Here is a 21,801-nt window from a genome sequence, read left to right as displayed (position 1 = left end):
CCACATCTTGAATTCTTCCCCAGGCTGCTTCACGGGGTCAACTGAGGAGTCCTCTTACACTGCTTAAAAATCAATGCACAAAGCTCACTTTGAGGAGAATGCAGGGGTTACTTGATCTAAAGTGAAAGAATCACAACACTACAGCTGAGCATTTTCCAGCCCCATCTCTCAAATACTGTACATATCTCCTAGGTGAAAAACTCAGAAGACAGCTTTGCTTGGATCATGCTTGATTTTAGAAAAGCATTTCCAAGAAAATCCAAAGCCCCACCTAGTATATATAAACAAAAGTATTCACACACACCTAATTTCACTTTGTCATGCAATTTTATAACTTTTCATGCTTTTCTTCAGCATTTCTCACAGAGGAGCAGCAGAAAACAATTTAGAGGAGAAGGTTCCTACATGCAGAATCCTGTCCTTTCTCAGGCCTTACTATTGGAGGAGGTCAGGCTGGCTAGTCACTAAAATGAGGCTCAGTTTCAGGCAAAAGATTGGATGCCTCTTTGAAATATTTAAGGAGGAAGAATGTATTCATCTGGAGGGAAAGATAAAACCTCCTTGACATAGAAAAATAACATTACCCAGACAGAAATGTAATGGGACTCAATCCAGGAAAGAAATAAGTTTACATTTTTAGCATTAGAGATGGAAACAGAACAGTCAGGAAAGAAAAGTCCAGTAAGTACTGAAGGAATAAAGGCCGGCTTGTTTCTTGGGAACAGAAGCACTCAGAATTATGCCATAGAACATCTGCTCAGAATGTGGGTGATTGGCCCAGACAAAGAGGTACTCCTTAGTAACATCGAGACACTATTCAGAGTTTACTATATATCCACTGCGATATGTTTTGCTACAAGTAACAATTCCTAATTAAAAGTGGTAATAATAAGGATCCATTAGTGCGAATAAGAAATTCAGGGTTAGGAGACTTGAAGGTTGTCACAGCATCTTAACAATGTCAACAAGAACCTCAGCTTATGCTGTCATCCTGTTCTACAGTCATTCATGTGTTGGTGGTTTATCTCATTATCACAGGTTAGCTGCAACAACTCTTGTGTCCTATTCTCACAAAAAAGTACCTCAAAAAAAAGAAAGTGGCTGAGGACATAAAAAGTGTGGCTCTGTCTTTTAGTGGAGGTGAAGAGAGGATAAGACCAATCCTCAGAAGACTTCTTATATCCCATTGACCAACTCTGAGTTACCTACCAGAGGAAATAAAATTATTCATTTATTCTATTCAGCTTAATTAAAACCTCATGCCTGGGGGATGAGTATATTGGTGCAAGAGTAAAACTGAGATTTTATTTACAAGGAAGGAAAGATATCTCTTGGAGAGAAAACCTAGAGTGTCTGCCAAATTTAGCCTCTTGCATTCCCCATATTCTATCTTAAAAAATACTCTAGGAGGTAAGAACTTTTGAAGGAGGAAAGTTTGAGAAACTGAGATTTAGATGTCTAAAGGGGGAAAAAATAACAAAGTAGAAGAAAAACTTCTGTTTCTGGCAAGATGGTCCAGGTGATTAAAATCAAACATCCCAAAATAAATAAGAAAAGAAAAAAAGAAAACTGGACAAAATATTAAACTCATCTCTTTGAAACTATCTAAGAGCTAGCAAAGTAGTGAATAATTGTGAGGCCACGGTCTAGAAGCAAACAGAAATTAAGAGAGATGAAGCTGGCACTTAGGTCCATTATACCCTAGCAGTGTCTGTCAATTCTGAAAGAAGCAACTGAAAGGCTCAGAAGCTGAGCAGGGACATAACATTTGGAGTTCAGAACTTTTCATGAGGAGCCCGATAAAACCACCAGGTCTTGGGTTGGTAACATGAAGGACCAGACCCTAGAAATAAAGGGTAATTCAGAAGTAGACCTGGCCTGATGGGGTCTCTGGCTGCAAATCACCTCATTCATTGAAACTTCAGTAGAAAGATCTGAGTTTGCTGGTATCCGTACTAACTGTATGTAAGAAGCAAACAATATTTTTTAGACCAAAATAACATGCCATTGGCCACAAATTATTCATATATATTTTTAATTTTAAAAGATTTGTATATTGTCATAAGTTTTCACCTACTGGTACATAATCAAAATGTTCTGACACATGAGGAGATAACAAATATGATTGAAAAGCAAGAACAGGCAATAAAAACTGACCCGCTGTGCTCCAGAGGGTAAAGATATTATATATAGAATTTAACTGTTTAATGTGGTCAACGGGGGAAATAAAAGTATATATATAATATGTACATATTATATAGAGAGAATATATATGTAAAGAATTTTTGTAGATAACTAGAATTTTTAAAAAAGAGTCAAAGGTAAATTCTAAATTAAAAAACAAAAAATAACTGAAATTAAAAAAAATAGATGGGTTTAATAGCAAATATGATACTGCTGATTAGAGAATTAACACACTGAAAATTAGATCAGAAGATATCCTTAATAAAGAGAAAGAGGAAGGAAAATATAGAGAGATTATGCAAAATAAAATACAGACAGAAACTATTAATTAAATATAATTAAAATCCCAGAAGGAATGGAGAAAAGAAATACACAAAAGTATTATTTGAGGAAATAATGTCTGAGAATTATCCGAAATGACTGAGAAATATTAAACCACAGATGTAAGAAATATTATAAACAGTGAGCAGAATAAAGAAAAAGAATATTATACCCATGAACAGCATAGTTAAATTGCTAAAAATAAAAATGAAGATAAATTTCTAAATGCAGCTATGGAAACAACAAAATACTTTTAAAAGGTAACAATAATAGCTGATTTCTCAAGAGAAAAATAAAGAACTTATACTTTCAAATTTCTGGAGAAAAAATTAATTTCCAAGCAAAGATTACTTATTAAGCAAAATAAAAAGAAAAAAAGATATTTTCAGTTAGGTAAAAAATCAAGAGCATTTTCGACATTACACCTGAAAGAAATATAAAGAGAAAGGAATAAATTTAAAAAGTGTTAAATGTGGGTAAACTTGTTTTTTAGCTAAACATGAATAATGCCTCTGGGCTTTAAAAACTGTAGAGAATTAAAATACATGAAGCTACAGCTAACAGGATGAATGGGAGAGAGAAAGTATTAAAAGGTTTTTAGGTCCCTGCATTTTGCAGGAAGAGTTGAGTCCTAATTTGCCTTAGACATTGATAAATGGAGAAAACATGTTTTAATCTGTATGATACCACTAAAGAAATTGTTGATAAGAAAATATGTGTCACCTTATTAACTGATGAGATAAAATGCAATAATAAATATAATCTAAAAATTGGGGTGTTTGTCATTTACAGTATAAACAAGGTAAATGAGAAAAAACAAATGATCATCTTAAAAGGTTTAGCATAAAGGATTCAATAGCTTGTAGTATCCATTTATGATGAAAAACCAATCAAACTAGGACTAGAAAGGAACTTTTTAATAAAAACAGTTTTGTTGTTTTGAAGTGCCATTGAGTCAGCTCCAACCCCTGGCAACCCTATGAATAAGTGACGGCCACAATGTCCTCTCCTCAACAGCTCTGCTCAGCTCCTGTATATTCATGCGTATGGCATTTTTATGAAGTCAATCTATCTCATATTTGGCCATCCTCTTATCCTGCTAGCTCCTATTTTCCCCAGCATTTTTGGCTTTTCCAAAGGAAAAAGAAAACAGCCTTTTTGAGGTATAATGGATAAACAATAAACTGCACATATTGAAAGTATTTGATTTGATACATTGATATGTGCATTTCCCTGTGAAACCATCACCACAGTTAAGATAAACATATTTATCACCTCTCCAGGTCTCCTTATGCCCATGTGTAATTCCTCTTTCTTGTCTCTTCCTACGACCACCCTCAGCCCCACTATACTGTGGTTGTTAGTTTTGTTTCCATTTTTTAGAATTTCATGTAAATTGAGTCATTTAGTCAGTGCTCTCTTTTGTCTGGCTCCTTTCACTTAGCCTAATTGAGATTTATCTATGTTGTTTTATGTATCAATAGTTCATTCCTTTTTATTACTGAGAAGTATTCTATTATATTGGTATACTAAAATCCATTTATGCATTTACATGTTGATGAACAAAATTCCTTTATCAGCTGTATGATCTCAAATGTTTTACACCAAATTGTGTTTGTCTTTTAATTCTTTTAACAGTATACTTTAAAGAACAGAAATTTTTAATTTAATAAGTTTAATTTATCTTTTTTTCTTTTAGAAATTGTGCATTTGGTATCATAGCTAATCTTTGCCTAATCCAAGATAACAAAGATTTTCTCTTGTGTTTTCTCCTAGAACTTTCATATTTCAGATTCTATACTTAAGTCTATCATCTATTTTAACTAATTGTTGAATATATTGAAAGGTATGAAGCAAGGTTATATTTTTGCATATGGATATACAACTATCAGTTGAAAATACTGTTCTTATTCTAATGAACTGCCTTTACATAAACCTTTGCCAAAAATAAGTTGTCCATATATGTGGAGGTCTGTTTCTGGATTCAGTATTATTTTTCATTGATCTTTTTGTCTCTCTTAATGTCAACAACACACTGTATTACTGTAGCATTATAATAAATCTTTAAATCAGGTAGTAATAGTCCCCCAAGTTTGTTCATTTTGGAGTCACTTTAGCCACTGCAAGTCCTTTGTATTTTTCTATTAAATTTAGAATCACTCTTTCAATTGCTATGAGAAATCCAGTCAAGTGCAAAGTAATATTTAGTGGCCACATCAGATGCTTAATGAAAGTTGCTGTACATGTATGGGTAAAAAATAATTTCATTGGTGTGAAAGTGCTGAGCTCACTCACAAGGTGGCTGGCATACATCTACCATATTCAACACAGAATTCAAATGTATATTTCATGAAGTTTACAAATTACTACAGGTTATCATAATAAATGAATAATTGTTTGTTGGGGACTATGCCAACCTCTGCATACATTATTTCATTTAATGCTCACAACCAGCAAGGACAGTACTGATTCTTCTGTTTTTAAGGATGAAGACATTTAGACTCAGAAAGGTTAGTTAATTTGTCCGAGGTCATACACCCTTAATTTGACTCCAAATCCGATGTATTGACCAGTAGGCTACGCTGCCTCTGGAGCACTAGAGATCCATTTAGATAATTATATTCAGGTCTAATCTGCTCTCCACTAGTATATAAACCCCACAGAAACAGAAATAACAGTGCCCACAAAATACCTTCGACATAATTATACAGTAGTCACCTGATAACTTTTTTTAAAAGAATGAATGAATGAATGGATGAAGACGAGGAAAAGAAAGTTTGAATTCAGTTGAGGCATAAAGAATTTGGATTGTTTTGGAATTTGGTGATGCATTTGTCTGTAAAGCTTTTTGTAAGTTTTGTAATAAATTACAAAAAGTAAAATCTGATCTGCCACGACATAGTTGAAGAAGTTGTCCATGTAGAAATAAAATCTGACAGTACCAGCTGTAGTGAAAGGAAAGTCTGGCAAACCCTGCAACCCAGTTATGACCACACGACAGTTATTGTTAGAAGCAGCACCTGCACAAGAAAACACAATGATTTAGGAACTATTTTTTGCAAGTTAAAAATCTGGATTACTTAACTAATCTCACCATTTCAGAATTGTGGATGCTAAAGAGACCTTACAAATCATTGATTCTGCCTTTCGGCTTCAATGCAAAGAAATTGAGCCCCCAAGCGCCTGACAGCCCTATCTCAGGTCACACAGTTTGCTGTTAAGAAAAATCTAACATACTCATTCCCAGTCTATTGCTCAGTCCTCTACAACAGAGTCTCTATGGGCATCTAGTCATAAAGCATCTTATACTTATTATAAGATGTAAACTAAAAAGGGATTTCTGCAGACAGGATGAATGTCTTCAAGGTTCTCTAGAGAGAAGAATGGGACAGGACTATTAGAGGAAAGAGGAGCAAATAAGCAGGAGTCTAGGAAGCATCAAGAGCAAGCTGAAAACACGTTTCCTTCCTGTTAGCCTTCCTGACAGTTTCAATGAAAGCAAAATGTTCATAGTATTTACAAGAGAAATGAAGAAATTCTCTTTAGCCTGAGTTGATTCTAATTTGGAATATATTTCTTTGGCAACCCACTGCTATTTGGTCATATTACTTGACTGTTTTTTATCCAACCCATATTGCTGACTTGTTTCCTCTATCCCGAAGATACCATGCACAGATAATGTTTACAACTGGGTACCAGTATTAGGTACTTACGTTCATTATCTTTGATTTTCCCTACAACTTTGCAAATTAGTTGTGATTACCATTCTTGTCTGATAAAGTAACAAGAAGCTCAGAATGTATAAGAAACACATCTAAATAACACTGTTAATAAGATTTAGAGACAGAAGTCAAACTCAGGTCCTCGTGATGCCAAAGTCTTTGCTCTTCCCACACAGTGCAAAGGGACTGACCGAGCTGAACCATGCATACCTAGCCAGCACTTACTATTGATTAAACTGGTCAGTAAGTGTTCTGGTTCCCTGGACAGGAAAGTGTCCTTCCTGCATGTCCAAAATAATCAATGGTTAGAAAATCACTCATTGGTAAATAGGGGTGGGATATAAAAGCAGTATGAAAGAGAGTCAGAAAAAAAAAAACTATTAAAAATAATAGATAACTTGTTCCAGGCATTATTCCATAGACTTTATAAAGTATATTCTTGTTTCATTCTTACAACACTACGAAGTGTCCCTCTAACAGATGAAGAATGGGAAGCTTTTACACGTAGGTGATCTATTCAAAATCACACAGCTAGGAAATAGTGAAAATCTTATTTCAGAGACCACTTTCTTAACTGGAAGGGTTAAAAACCACCTGAAATGGAAATAAACAGAGAAACAAACAAAAAACACCAGATAACTGGAAATGTAACAGGACAAAGTGAACACCACATTAAAATATGCACCTTTTACTTAAAGAAATTACTTATTCTTAAAGAGAAGCCTCAAAGATCTCTAAAGTACCTTCTGAAGTCCTATAAAGCGAAAGTTGGATTTTTTTTCTCCTGAGTGAGACTTAATATATAAGAAATTGCGTTGTTTGTCTCTATGCAATACAGTTTGTTTAGCGTGAAATTGAGCAGCTCAATTGTGTTTACTATTAATGATTAGAAAACCGATTGTTGTTTGATTCACCGTAAATGATAATGAAACATGAAAAATGTATGACCCTTATTCAGTCTCCAGAGGCAAATCATATTAAGAACAAGAGTAAGATATGAACCATGAGAAGGCTCATTTTCTGACCTGCATAAGAATACTGGGAGCTTCCAACGCCCCTTGAGTTCATGGGTGACCTGAAGTCTTTGTTTAAAAAAAAAAAAAAAAAGCAGTTCTGTGGATTACTGAGTAAATTTAACTAAAAGTGTTCACCCTACTCACTCTTCATCTTGGTCTCGCTTTCAAATTAAACATCTCATCATGAAAAATCTAGAAGCGCCTTCAGAGACATGGGCTCTGAAAAGAGGCAGATCAGATTTAATTTTGGCCCCACCACTTACTCGCTGCTTATGACCTTAGACGAGACAGTCAGAACTTCTGGTCATGCCTCAGTATCTATTCTCATGGCCTTGTATAATAGGATTTTTAGTTGGGCACAATGCCACCCAGAATACAGACTTTGTTCCCTAGCCTTCCTTGCAGCTAATTCCCTTTTTGTGTCCCATATGACTAATTCTGTCCAGTTTAAGTGAACCTGTCCTATGAGCAATTCCTGAGAACTTTCCTGAAAAGCAAGTCGATATACTCTTTGCCCCTTATCACTCACCCTTTCTTGAATCCTGTTGCCTAAACATGGACACCAACCTGAACAATGAGGCTGCGGTTGCACCCAATAGGTGACAGAAGGGGGAACTGGTAGTAGTCTCTGTTTCTGAATACTTGGAGCAGAGCCACTATATGCCATCCAAACCCCCGACAAACAGCTCTGCACATTTACATGATAGAGAAATACGCTTCCAACTTGACTATTATTTTAAGATTCTCTCGTATTTGCATTCAAACCTAGTCTGAACTAATGCAGACAAGTTATAGAAAATGAGAATAATGACATGTACGTAGGTAGCTCAGAGGTTTGAGGATTAAATGAAAAAATGCATGTAAATACAAGGCCTACATAATAAGTATTAAATATTTGTCATTCTTAATGTTATGATAGCATTTCATGCCTAATGAAGACAATTTTCTTGTCTCAGGCCTTGCCTAGGAATTATGATATTTGAGGTCTTTTCTCAGACTAAGACATTATAATAACAGATACAAATAGGCTCGTATGGTCCTTATACTTAAGGCCATTTCCTTATATCGAGAGATCATTTCATATAAGAAATAAAGATTAGATTCGGCAGAAATATGGCGGAGTGAGAGACGTCCCTAGATCTTTCCCCTTGAAACAATAAGCTGAACATCTAAAATTCAACAAAAAACACCAAAACTGCACACTAGCACATCTGAGCGTGGGAACTGCGCATAAAGGCTACCACAGGTCAGAACCCCAGGTGTGGGGTGGTGGGCTGGAAGTAATAAAGAAGCTGACTCTAGCAGCAGCCAGAGCCTTATAGGAGAGGGGGAGGGGTGAAGGCACAGTGAATTTCCTAAATAGCCATGCCTGGAAGTACCAGGGCTTGCACGCAGCTGACTGGAGGGCCCAGTCATCAGGGCAGAAAATGGAGAAGCAGGACGGGACCACAGAGAAAGAACAGCTAATTTTTACCGGCCCGGTTGCAAAACCAAGGCTGAGCCGCAGCCCTCAAACCCCAACCCAGTGGGCCCTTCCAAGACCGATCACCACGGAGACCCAGGGGAATCTAAGAAAACGCTGTGGAAACTGAAGCTACCTTTCGTAGACTCTAGAGCTCCCTGTAGGATGAGGGCGAGGGGAAATGGAGCATGACTTCCAATGGCGAGTTCCCTGAACAGCTCTGACTTGGAAGGCTGTGCACTGTGGCCGTCTGCTGCAGGGCACAGTCATCAGCGCAGAAAGCAGGGAAGCGGCAGGGGACCACAGAAAAACAACAGTTGATTTGTGCTGGCCAAGGTTGCAAAACCGAGGCTGAGCACCAGCCCCCAACCCCCCCCCCCCCGACACAGAGGGCCCCTCCCCACATTCACTCCATAGCCAATCCCCGCAGAGCCCCAGAGAAATCTGAGAAAAGGCTACCTAAACTGCTAGGGATCCAAGAGGCTTAGATGCCACCTACTGGAAACCAAAAGAAAAGTGCCTTCTTTGCAGCAGGCTAAAGAGGGACCTTTATATAATAAATCTTTCTGGAAAAACAACAGAATACACTTCCATTAATGCCCACACAGAAAAATAGTCCATTAAACACCATGAACAACCAAGGCGACAAAGTAGCTCAGAAAGAAAGAGTAAAATCTCCAGACAGAAATATGCGACTTAATTGACAGAGATTTCAGGATGGTACTTTCAAAAAAACTCAATGAAATCCAAAACAAATCATATCATCAATTTCAGAAATTAAAAAACAACTAGATGAGCAGAGCAAGGAGACTGAAACCCTTAAGAAGAACACAAGAGATATTCTGGAGATAAAGAACACACTGCAAGAGTTGAAAAATGAAATAGCAAGCTGCGGAAATAGAGTCAACCAAATGGAGGAAAGGATCAGTGGTGCTGAAGACAGAAACCTAGAAATAAATCAGAAGAAGGAAGAGAGAAACTGAAGAATGACAAAATAATGAAAGAGAAATTCAAGAACTAGCTGATGCCATTAGGAGAGGAAACATAACAATGGGCATTAGGAAAGGTGAGGAAAAGGAACAGGGACTAGAAAGTATTTTCAGACAAATAGTGGCGAGAATTTCCCAAATCTAAGGAATGAGCTGAAGCTTAGAATTCAAGAAGTCAACAGAACGCCCAATGATCTCAACCCGAAAAGGCCTTCACCAAGACATGTTATAATAAAGTTATCAAAAATCAGGAACAAAGATAGATTTCTCAAGGCAGCCAGGGGGAAGAAAATGGTAACATATAAAGGAAAGCCCATTAGATTATCATCAGACTTCTCAGCACAGACCTTACAAGCCAGAAAGGAATGGAACTAAATATTTGAACTATTAAGTGAAAGGAACTACCAGGCTAGAATAATATATCTAGATAAGCTCTCCTTTAGATATGAAGGAGAAATCAAAACCTTTCCGCACATAAAAAATTGAGGGAATTCTCCACTATGAGGCCAGCACTACAGGAAATATTGAAAGAGGTCAGCTCACCTAAAACAAAATAACAGCAACAAAAATACATAATTATGAGTAAAGTGACTATCAGGCAAATAGAAGCAGAACAGTACAACCCTTATTAAGAGCAGGGCATCACAGCTTAAATAATAAATGAATTGTTATAACAAGATAGTAATGAATGTTCTGCATAAATAGGGACAGATTAAGACAACAGTGACTGAAAAGGGGATTCAAATATCCAAATTTGTGAAGGGGAATAGAGATAAGTCACACACAGAAGAAAATGGATGACTGTGTGTGTGTGTGTGTGTGTGTCCATGCGTGCATGTATGTATGTATGTGTGTGTGTATAAATATATATATATATATATATATATATATATATATATAACTATCCTTTACATATTTGTAATGGTAACCACACACCAAAGATTCAGAACTGAAATATATAACATGAAACAAGAACCAGAGGCAAAACCCACAAAAGCCAGCCAAAATAAAGAAAACAGAAACACATGGACAAGAAAGCAATGGAAACACTGAGCTATCAGAAAGTAAAAGATAAAATGGCTATAAGAAGACCTTATATTTCAAGAATCACCCTAAATTTAAATAGATTGAACTCACCAATAAAAAGGCACGGAGTTGCAAAATAAATCAAAAAACAAAACCCAACCATATGCTGACTCCGGGAGACACATCTCAACTCCAAAGACAAATATAGACTCAAAGTGAAAGGGTGGAAAATGATATTTCAAGCAAATGTCATTCAGAGAAAAGTTGGAGTAGCAGTACTAATATCAGACAAAATAGACTTCAAAATAAAAAAGGTAAAGAAAGATACCGAGGGACACTTCATAATGATAAAGAGAATCATGCTCCAAGAAGGCATAACACATTACTACTATCTATGCTCCCAATTAGGGACCCCCGAAATATGTAAAGCAATTACTAACAGAACTAAAGAGAAAATAGAGCAAAACATTCATCGTAGTAGGGAACCTAAACACCCCACTGTCAAATATGGACAGATAATCCAAACAGAAAATCAATAAGGAATCACATTCTTAAATTACACATGAGGCCAGCTGGACATAATTGACATTTACAGAGACTTCCCAAAACAGCTATTGATACATTCTTCTTCAGCACACATGGAACATTCTCAAGAATCGACCATGTACTAGGACACAGAGATAGCCTCAACAAATATAAGAGGGTTGAAATTATACCAACCATATTCTCTGATCGTAATGCTTTGAACCTAGAGATGAACTGCAAAAATAAATCATGAAGAACCACAAATACATGGAGATTAAACAACATGCTACTGAAGAATAACTGGGCCAGAGAAGAAATAACAGAGATCAAGAGATACATAGAAACGACTGATAATGATAGTACAACATATCAAAACTTTTGAGACATGGCAAAAGTGATCATAAGAGGAAAGTTCATATCATTACAGGCCTAACTCCAAAAACAAGAATGAGCCCAAATAAACAACTCAACACTTAATCTTAAAAAACTAAAAAAGGAAGAACAAATGAAACCTAAAGTCAGCAGAAGGAAAAAAATCATCATAATTAAGAGCAGAAATAAATGAAATTGAAAACAAAAGAACAATAGAAAAAATAAATGCAACAAAGAGATGGTTCTTTGAGAAGGTTAATAAAATTGACAAACCCCTGGCTGGACTCACTAAAGAAAAAAGAGAAAAGACACAAATAAATAAAATCAGGGATGAAAGAGGAGACATTACGGCCGATATCGCAGAAATACAAAGGATCATACAAGAATACTATGAAAAAGTATATAATAACAAATATAATAACCTAGAAGAAATGGATCAGTACTTAGAAAAATATACCCTTATTAAACTGAATCAAGTAGAATTGGAAAATCTAAATAGACTGATCAGCAGTATGGAAATCAAAAAAACAATCATCAAAAACCTACCAAAAAGTAAAAGTCCAGGACCAGATGGCTTCACCAGTGAACTCTACCAAACATTCAAAGAAGATTTAATAACTATTCTCAAACTCTTCCAAAAAATCGAAGAGGAGGCAATACTTCTCAACACATTTTATGAGGTCAATATTACTCTGATACCAAAACCTGGTAGATAACACACACATACACACAAAACTACAGACCAATATCTCTCGTGAACACAGATGCAAAATCCTTAATAAGATACTAGCGAACCAAATACAGCAACATATTAAAAAGATTGTACACCACGACCAGGTGGGCTTCATCCAGAGGCATAGGGAGTGTTCAACATACACAAATCAATTAATGTGATACACCACATAAACAAATTAAAAAATAAGAATTATATGATCATATCAAGAGATGCAGAAAAAGCCTTTGACAAGATACAGCATCCATTTATGACCTAAACACTTAACAAAATCAGTATAGAAGGAAAGTACCTTAACATAATAAAGGCCATCTATGACAGACCCTCAACCAACATTATACTTAATGGTAAAAAACTAAAACCCTTCCCTCTAAGATCAGGAACAAGGCAAGGCTGTCCACTATCAACACTGTTATTCAGTATAACATTGGAAGTCCTAGCGAGTGCAATCAGACAAGAGAAAGATATAAAAGATATCAAAATGGGAAACGAAGAAGTCAAAATTGTCACTATTTTGCCAATGACATGATTCTCTATATAGAAAACCCTAAAGACTCAACAAGAACACTACTAGAAACAATAAGCAAATGCAGTAAAGTTTCTGGATACAAATATCAACATTCAAAAATCCATAGCATTGCTATAACTAATAACAAAGTGTCAGAAAAAGAAGTTGAAAAAAATAATTCCTTTTCCAATTGCACCAAAAATAAAATACCTAGGAATAAATTTAATAAAACATGTAAAGGACTTATATAATGTAAACTATAAGACCCTATTAAAAGAAATTGAAGAGATACAAAGAAATGGAAAGATATTCCATGTTCTTGGATTGGAAGAATCGACATAGTTAAAACGACCATGTTACCTAAAGCATTAGACAGATTTAATGCAATCCCCATCAAAATCCCATCAGCATTTTTTAAAGACATAGAACAAAAAAATCATTGGATTTCTATGGAAGTACAAGACCCCAAATTGCCAAAGCCATCATGAGGGAAAAAAAAAAGAAAAAAAGAAAACTGAGGCTGGAGGCATCAATCTGCCCAACTTCAAATTATACTGCAAAGTGACAGTAATCAAAACAGCATGGTATTGGCAGCAAAACAGACACACTAACCAGTGGAATAGAATTGAGAGTCCAGAAGTAAACTCATATTTATATGGGCAAATAATTTTCAATAAAAAAGCCAAAAACATACAGTGGAGAAAGGAAAGTCTCTTCAATAAATGGTGCTGGGAAAACTGGAAAGCCACCTGCAAAGGAATGAAACTAGACTGTTATCTATCACCACACACCAAAGTTAACTCAAAATGGATTAAGGACATGAGTATAAGACCTGAAACAATAAAATGCATAGAAAAAAAACATAAGAACTAAACTCAAAGACCTTGGACTTAAAGAGGATTTTATGAATTTGACTTTAAAGGCAAAGGAAGTAAAAGCTAAAATAAATGAATGGCACTATATCAAACTAAAAAGCTTCTGGCTCAACAAAAGAAACTATCAACAAGGTAAAGGGACAATCATCTGAATGGGAAAATATATTTGCAAGCAACATCTCCAATAAGGACCTAATATTCAAAATATACAAAGAACTCATACTACTCAATAACAAACAAATGATCCAATCGAAAAATGGGCAGAGGACCTGAACAGATACTTCTCCCCAGAGAACATACAAATAGTCAACAAATACATAAAAAGATGCTCAACATTGCTAGCTGCAAGGAAAATGCAAATCAAAACCACAATAAGATAGCACCTCATACCTGTTAGAATGGCTATAATCAACAGGACAAGTAATAACTAATGTTGGAGAGGATGTGGAGAAATAGAAACCTTCATACACCGCTGGTGGGACTGCAAATTGGTACAGTCACTATGGAAAAACAGTATGGAGGTTCCTCACAAACTAAGAATTGATCTACCACATGATCCAGCAATCTCTCCAGTGGGCATTTACCCCAAACACTTGAGAACTCATATCTATAAAGGTATTTGCACACTGATGTTCATAGCAGCATTATTCACAGTGGCCAGGACATGGAAGCAACCAAAGTGCCCCACGATAGCTGACTGGCTAAAGAAGCTGTGGTACATATACATAATGGGATATTATTCAGCCATTAAAAGAGATGAAATACTGCCATTTGTGACAGCATAGATGGACCTTGAGATAATCATGCTAAGCAAAATAAGCCAGACAGAAAAAGTTGAAAATCACATGACATTACTTTTACGTGGGGTATAAACCTAAAAGCAACAAATGAGCAGGACAAACAAACAGAGACTCATGGACACGGACTATAGACTAGTGGTTACCGGAAGACTACAGAGTTGTGACTACTAGTGAGTTAGGGAAGGAGAGGAGAGGTATGTGGGGTACAGAGAATCAAATATAGGGAAGTAGGGGAAAGGTGAAGTGGGTAAAGGGGATCGAATATATGGTAGCTGAAGGAAACTGGGCTGTGAACACATAAGAGAATATATAGATGTCAAATGATAATGTACACCTGAAAATTATGATTGTATTAACCAATGTTACTCTAATACACTTAATTAAAAAAAAGAAAAAGAAATAAAGATTAGAGTTTAGACTGCTCAAAACGTAGACTACCAGGTTTTTTTTCTTTCCAACTAACCTTTTCTAGTATTCATTATTTGTCAGTAATTGCTATTGCTAATTACTACATGATGGTGTCCAGTTTTCAAGAATTTGGTCTATTTTTAATTTTACACCTAATGGGTATTGATCCTCTCATCTTTATTATTAAATAATTTGGAATATAACTTTTGCTCTAGTCACCATAGAGGTAAAATATAATAAGTACAAAATGAATAGTGCTGGATGAGACAGAGAAATTGTTGAGAATTACTTGAACTAAAGAAATTGTCACTGAAGAGATGAAACTTAAAAGAAGAGCAAGATTTAGATTTATAAAAAATAAATAAATAAAAGGAAAGAAAATTTAAAAGGGGAGGGCATTCCAGATATAGGACCAACATGTACAAAAAGCATGAAGACAGGGCCAGAAAGTAAGCCAGCTCAGAGAATTGGCTTGCTTTCGTGGAAAAGCAGATGTCAAAAAGGCACACTAAGATTAGGACATAAAGATCATCAAATGGCAAATGAAGGAATTGGGACTTTAGAGCCAATGAAGAGAGACTAATGGGTGCTGAACAGAAATGTAAATGAGCAAAATGATGGCTTAGAAGTAGGAGAAATGAAAAGAATGACCTAGGATCCTATTTTTGAAAACAGCTTTACTGAGCTATAATTCATATACAATACATTCAAGCACTTAAAGTGTACAAGTCAATGTTTTTAGTATATTCACAGATTGTGCAACCATTATTACAATCTAACTTTAGGACATTTTTGCTGCCCCCCTCAAGAAATCTGTACCCATTAGCAATAAATCCTCAACCCTTCCACTACTTCCCCATCCCTTAACCACTAATCTATTTAATGTCTCTACAGATTTGCATATTCTAGACATTTCATACAAATGGACTGATACAGTATATAGTCTTTTGTGACTGGCTTCTTTCACTCAGAATAATGTTTTCAAGGGTCATCCATGTTGTAGCATGTGTCAATATTTCATTTCTTTCTTGTTCCAAATACTTCATTATATGGATATATCATATTTTATTTATCTATTCATCCACTGATGAACATTTATGTTGATTCCACTATTGTGCTATTACAAATAATGCTGCTATAAACATTATTGTGCAGCTTTCTGTAGACAAAGGAGTAGAATTACTGAATTATACAGTAACTCTATATTTAACATTTGGGAGAAATGCCAAACTTTTTTCCAAAACAGCCACACCATTTTACATTCCTACCAGCATTTTATAAGGATTTAATTTCTCCACATCCTTGTCAAAACTTGTTATTATCTGTCTTTTGAAATATAACCATTTCAGTACGTATGAAGTGGTAATCATTGCATTTCCCTAATAAGTATTAATGTTGAGAACCCTTTCATGTTTATTGGCCATTTTTATTTCTTTGGAGAAACGTATATTAAGATCATCATGTTATCTTTTTAGCTCTCAGCTCTAAGTGTAGTTATCTATATGTTCTGGATAGAGATCTTTTATCAAATATATGATTTGCAAATATTTACTCTCATTCTTTCTATTTTCTTGGTAGTATCCTTTGAAGCACAAAATTTTAAATTGTAGTTAAATTCAATTAATCTATTATTTCTTTTTTCACTTTTGCTTTAGGTGTATACTCCAGGCATCTATGCCTACCTATGTTTTATAAGAGTTTTATGGTTTTAGCTTTTACATTTAGGTCAAAGATCCATTTGTATTGATTTTTGTTACATACATAGTGTGAAACAGGGATACAACTCCATTATCTTGCATGTAGATATCCAGTTGTACTAGCACCATTTGTTGAAATAGCAGATTTTTTCCATATAATCTAGGCATGTAATAATAAGGTCCTAAAAAAAAGAGTCATGTCCTAGGAAATCACTAAGAAAGCATAATGAAAAGTAGGGATTAGTGGCCAGGCTATGAGAGACTATGAGAAGGTGAAAGAGAGGTGTGGCTGGGTAACCAGGAGAATAATGCTACTGCCACTGATACGAAAATTCAGGGGAGAAAAGGGTTTTTAGAGTATGATAAGCTCTATTTTGGACATTTGATTTTGCACTGCCCAGGGGGAAAATGTGCAGAACATCTGAGGAGATGCTGACTGGTAATATAATGCTGAGAATATTCTTCATGGAGGTGCTAATTAAGTATTCTCCCCAAAGGAAAAAATTAGAGATTAAAAAATACTAAGAGGAACAATTTCATTTAGGGAGGAGAAAAAGTAGAATAAGAGATTCTTTCCAAGTAATTTATTCATTTATTCTTTCAACAAATATTTATGGCATGTTTATCATGTGCCAGGAACTACATAAAGCACCCGGAATTGGAGGAGGCAACAATCAGCTTGGTCTTTGCCTTTACAAAACTTTCCATCCAAAGTGGAGCAATACACAGCTAAATAAGCAATTGCAATACAATGATAAGTACAATGAGAGCGAAAGTCTAGGATTCAAATGAAATAACCACTTCAGTCCAAGTGTGTCAAGAAAGGTGCTATCTAACCAGAAATCTGAGCAGAAAAACAAAACAAAACAAAACAAAACAAAAACAAAACAAAACAAAACAAAAAAGCCAAAGAAAGAAGCAGCGAATGGAGTAAAGCAGTCTAGGTAGAGGAGATCACGTGCAAAGAACAGAAGATAAGAATGCTGGCAGCACTGAAAGATGTCTGGTCCAGCCAGAATACCAAGCCCTACAAAAGGTGATGTGGTAGAAAAAATAAGCAGTTAAATCATGAAGTAGATGATTGGGTAAGCCATCCGTCCTCATCTACTCCATTTGTTGCCCTGATAATAATGAAGAATAGCCTGGGAGCCATTGCTAGAGTTTTATTAACTACCCATAGTAGCCTAACTGCTGTACTGCTCTACACTCAGGGACTACCTCAGCTCCCGTCTCTGTCCTCTGTCTCTCTCCCAATCTTCCCTATCTCTCGCACTGCTCAGGTTCTCTAATGAATTTCCCATACCCACCACCTCTACTTCCTCACCACCCACTCTCCTTTTCACTGTCTACCATCAGATGCTTGTCCCCATTGCTGTTCTAAACCTCTCTGGGAAGTCATAAGAACTTGCTCAATGCTAAAATGACCGGCTTTTCCTTTTGGCATTTTATACATATACATATATAGTTAAAATATGTATAGCTATATATAGTGTAACAGATATATATATATATGCTATATAGAGATATTTATTACATTCATTATGATATTATTATATGTTACATTACATATAATTTACACTTTGCATATATATTACATTATATATATTATTTTATATCTATCTTACAAGATACGCCTCGACATGAAGACAAATTATTGAAAACAAAATCCCTTGTTTTGCCTGATACCTTGCTAAGTAGTTTTTGCCTACTCTGAAGATATACACATGCTTCGTGTCCTGTTTAATGAACTGATTCTGAATCCTGGGCCACATATAAGACCCTTGATATGAGGATTAATAGAAAACTCTACAGATGAGTAATAATTAGAGAATGTGAACCAAGTACAGACAAACGAAGCAAAACGAAAATACAAATTGAAGTAAAATTTGCCTTAGATGCATGATTTAGGAAAGAGCATGAAATATATGGCAGATTTAAAAGCTGAAATTGAAAAATAGAGGTTCCTGATAAAGACAGCTCAAGTCAGAAATGTCAGACTTTCACCAGTATATTCTAAATTTATTTTTATATAAAAATGATTGAAGGTAAGTTATTTGTTTTGAAAACCAACCTCCTGCCTTCACATTATATTTTGTCTGGGAAACAAATGTAAAAATAGCTCATTGCCATTTGCAGAGAATAGACTATGGAGTGCATGGGGATTGAGGCCCTTCGTGTCCTCTATGCCTTACACGGAGGGGACAAGCATCCCTGCTTGGTGCTTCATGGGACAAGAGGGAGGCTTGGTGGAGGGAGGGCAGCGAGAGGAAGAAAGCGCAGGTGTGTGGAGGAGACAGATGGCACTGGGTGGGTTCTGAGCAAGTGAACTAGAGGTAAACTGCTCTTGTCACATCCTGCTGAGCACTTAGGCAGTGGCCTTAGAATAAGTTATTACCGCCCTTCAAAGTTCTCATTAGCTCAGCAATGTCAGGTGAAGAGGTTTGGGCCTTCCTGCTGATGCCCAGGGGAAGACTTGGTCTGAGCTAAAACATACTCAGGGGTCAGGTTGTCAGACTAGGGGGGTCAGAAGTGTCGACATATGAATCTGAGTTGACGCAGACACAACAAGCAGACAATGAGATCAGAAGAGATTGTAAATCCCAAAATGGGGAAGAGAGAGTTTCTAAGCTGTGGTAAGCATCAGGAAGAATCGCAAAATTTGTTCAGGAGAGCAATGGAATAAAGCAGAAAAGTAATAACCTGGAAATCTGAAGACCTGGGTTTCAAGCTTGGTACTATATGCGTGATCTTAGCTAAGTCATTTAGTTTTTAAGTATCAGGTTTGTTTGTTTTTTTTTAAATCAAGTTCTTGGCTTCTCTAAGCCAGAATGTTTCATGTACAAAATGTATAATGTAACAGAATCATTCTCATTGGAATATTTTAAGAATTAAATGAGATAAAAACCCTAGCACATAATAAACATTCGATGAATATTCATTGTTGTTTTTGTTGTCACTCATTATTTGTATTTCATAGGAATTCGGTGCAGACCAGTCACATGGAATAATATGTATAAGCCTGAGGTTTGGCTACACTGGTTCTCTAACCTTTGCCACTTGACTCACCCATTTGATGTCTCAGAAAACATCAATCTAAATCCATGTAACAAGCTGCTGAAAGCCCCAGACACTGATGTCGCCAGCAGTGAACTCTCTGAACAGGCAAGATGGCAATCATTCAGGAAGATGAAACCGATAGAAGCATTGAGGGCCACAAAGGCTACCCTGGCTGGGATACCAGTAACATGCCCCCTGATTACCCAGGTACCATCAAATCCAGTGTGGTCAAGGTAAAGTTTGTAAATTTCAAGTAAAATACATGAACACACAAACACAAATGCAGAAGAGAAAAAAAATGGAGGGAAATATACCCCAAATTTGATAGTGATTATATCTGGCCTGAAGGACAAGTTTTATTTTATTCTTTGAACTTTCTTGATTCCAAATTTTCTGCAATGCACAGGTATTGTACAGATAATCAGGAAAAAAAAGTTATAGAAGACAAAAATTAAAAGCTGATGGCCTGATCAGCATCCTGGGCTTCGTGGGCTTTGCAGCATGGACCTACCAGGCCCTGTACGAGCTGACCCAGCCAGGGCACCCTGTCACCTTTTCCAGCTCCACTATGTTTATTCAGTGAGAAAGGCACTGCTCATCAGCGCCTGACTCTTAATGATATAGAACTCTTGTATATATGCATTACCTTTATTTTGCTGTCTTACCTTTTCTCTGGGCCAAGTCACAGTGAAACAAGCAAAGACTCACGAGCTTCAAGGTCTAAATGATAATTTTTAAAAAAAATTGTTAAAAAAAACAAACAAACAAAAAACAGCTGAGGTCCCTCTAAGTGGACTCTGATGACATAAAGAGGAATAGACCATATTGCAGGAGAGGGGGTACGGAATTAGAAGCTACATCCAAAGTAGTTTCTTATTCTTGCATCCCTTCTTTCTGTTTCTATGGTCACTTGCCTTCCTAGGCTGAATCTATATTACTAGATTATTGTAAAACTATCCTGCAATTTATTTCTTCAATTCCAAGCTCTCCTTGAGGCTGTCCCTCCCACACAGCAAGAGCTCATCCTGCTGCAATCACCATCTCTGCCAGTCAACCTCCTGTTCAGTCACTTATAATGATGTTCTGTCACATCAGATATCAATCAACAGTTGTCCACTGTTCAATATCTTTTCTTAACTATTCCTTTGCTAAATTTTATTTTCCACTCCTATTTCTCACTAAAACTTAATGAAGCCTCAGTATTTCAGCTAAACTGGTGTTCTCAAAGTATGATACCTGGACCGGAAGTGTCAGCATCATTTGGGAACTTGAAATGCCATTCTTGGGCATTTCACAGAATCAGAAACTGTTTTATCAAGCCATCCAGGTGTCTCTGATAACATGTTAAAGTCTGAAGAGCAAACTTTAAGAAATGAGCTAAACCGACCTGCTGGTTCTCTTCGAACACTGGCGCCTTTACACAGGGTGTGGAGGCTTTGTGAGGACTCGACCAGGGTAGGATAAACTATATTTGCCATAAGTTCCTTACGTGTGTATTTCTGGTTAGGTTGGCCATAGGAGATTCCAGCACAAAATCCGGAGGGTAGAAGTGAAGCAGCAGCCATTTTGTAGTTCACACATGTTGTCACTCATCGGCTAACTGACTGTGGGTAGAGGGTAGCAGCTGGGCCTGCAATTGCTCAACCACTGCATAATGGTTAACATAATTGACTGCTGAAACAGGCTCAGGTAGATCGGAATTCCAGTTTTACTGATTACTACTTACTAAGCCTCAGTTTCCTCATGTGCAAATGATAATATATAATAGTACCTATCTCAAGTGACCGTAAGGTATATTTAACACAGACTATGCTTATGAAACCATATATAGTCCCTGTTATGTGGCAAATACTCAATCAATATTAGTTATTATGATTCCTTCTGCTATTATTCTAAGCCAGGTCACTCCCTCTTTCTTTGATTATATCACAGCTTCCTAATTAGTTTCCTTGCCACCACACTTTCTTCTCTCTCAATTATAGATGTAGAATTATATAAAATGTCATACACAATTCCTAAATACCATATATATTTTACAATGGTTATTTTAGGTATACTAATGTTTCAGATGGGATAAACTTATTAACAAATTTATATGGCCTGAAT

General features: G+C 36.1%; 1 long non-coding RNA gene across 1 annotated transcript in view; it reads right to left on the bottom strand.

Moving 5' to 3' along the window:
* LOC107508358 overlaps window positions 1-20,413 on the bottom strand; it is an 83,442-nt gene extending 63,029 nt beyond the window's left edge. The window contains exon 1 of the long non-coding RNA XR_001596298.2: window positions 20,361-20,413. This is a non-coding gene — a long non-coding RNA (uncharacterized LOC107508358). The remainder of the gene's footprint in view (window positions 1-20,360) is intronic.
* Window positions 20,414-21,801: the final 1,388 nt, after the last annotated feature.

The sequence above is a fragment of the Rousettus aegyptiacus genome, unplaced genomic scaffold (genome assembly GCF_014176215.1).
Source record: "Rousettus aegyptiacus isolate mRouAeg1 unplaced genomic scaffold, mRouAeg1.p scaffold_m13_p_4, whole genome shotgun sequence".
Taxonomy (NCBI): Eukaryota; Metazoa; Chordata; class Mammalia; order Chiroptera; family Pteropodidae; genus Rousettus; species Rousettus aegyptiacus.
This window is presented reverse-complemented; position numbering and strand designations above follow the sequence as displayed.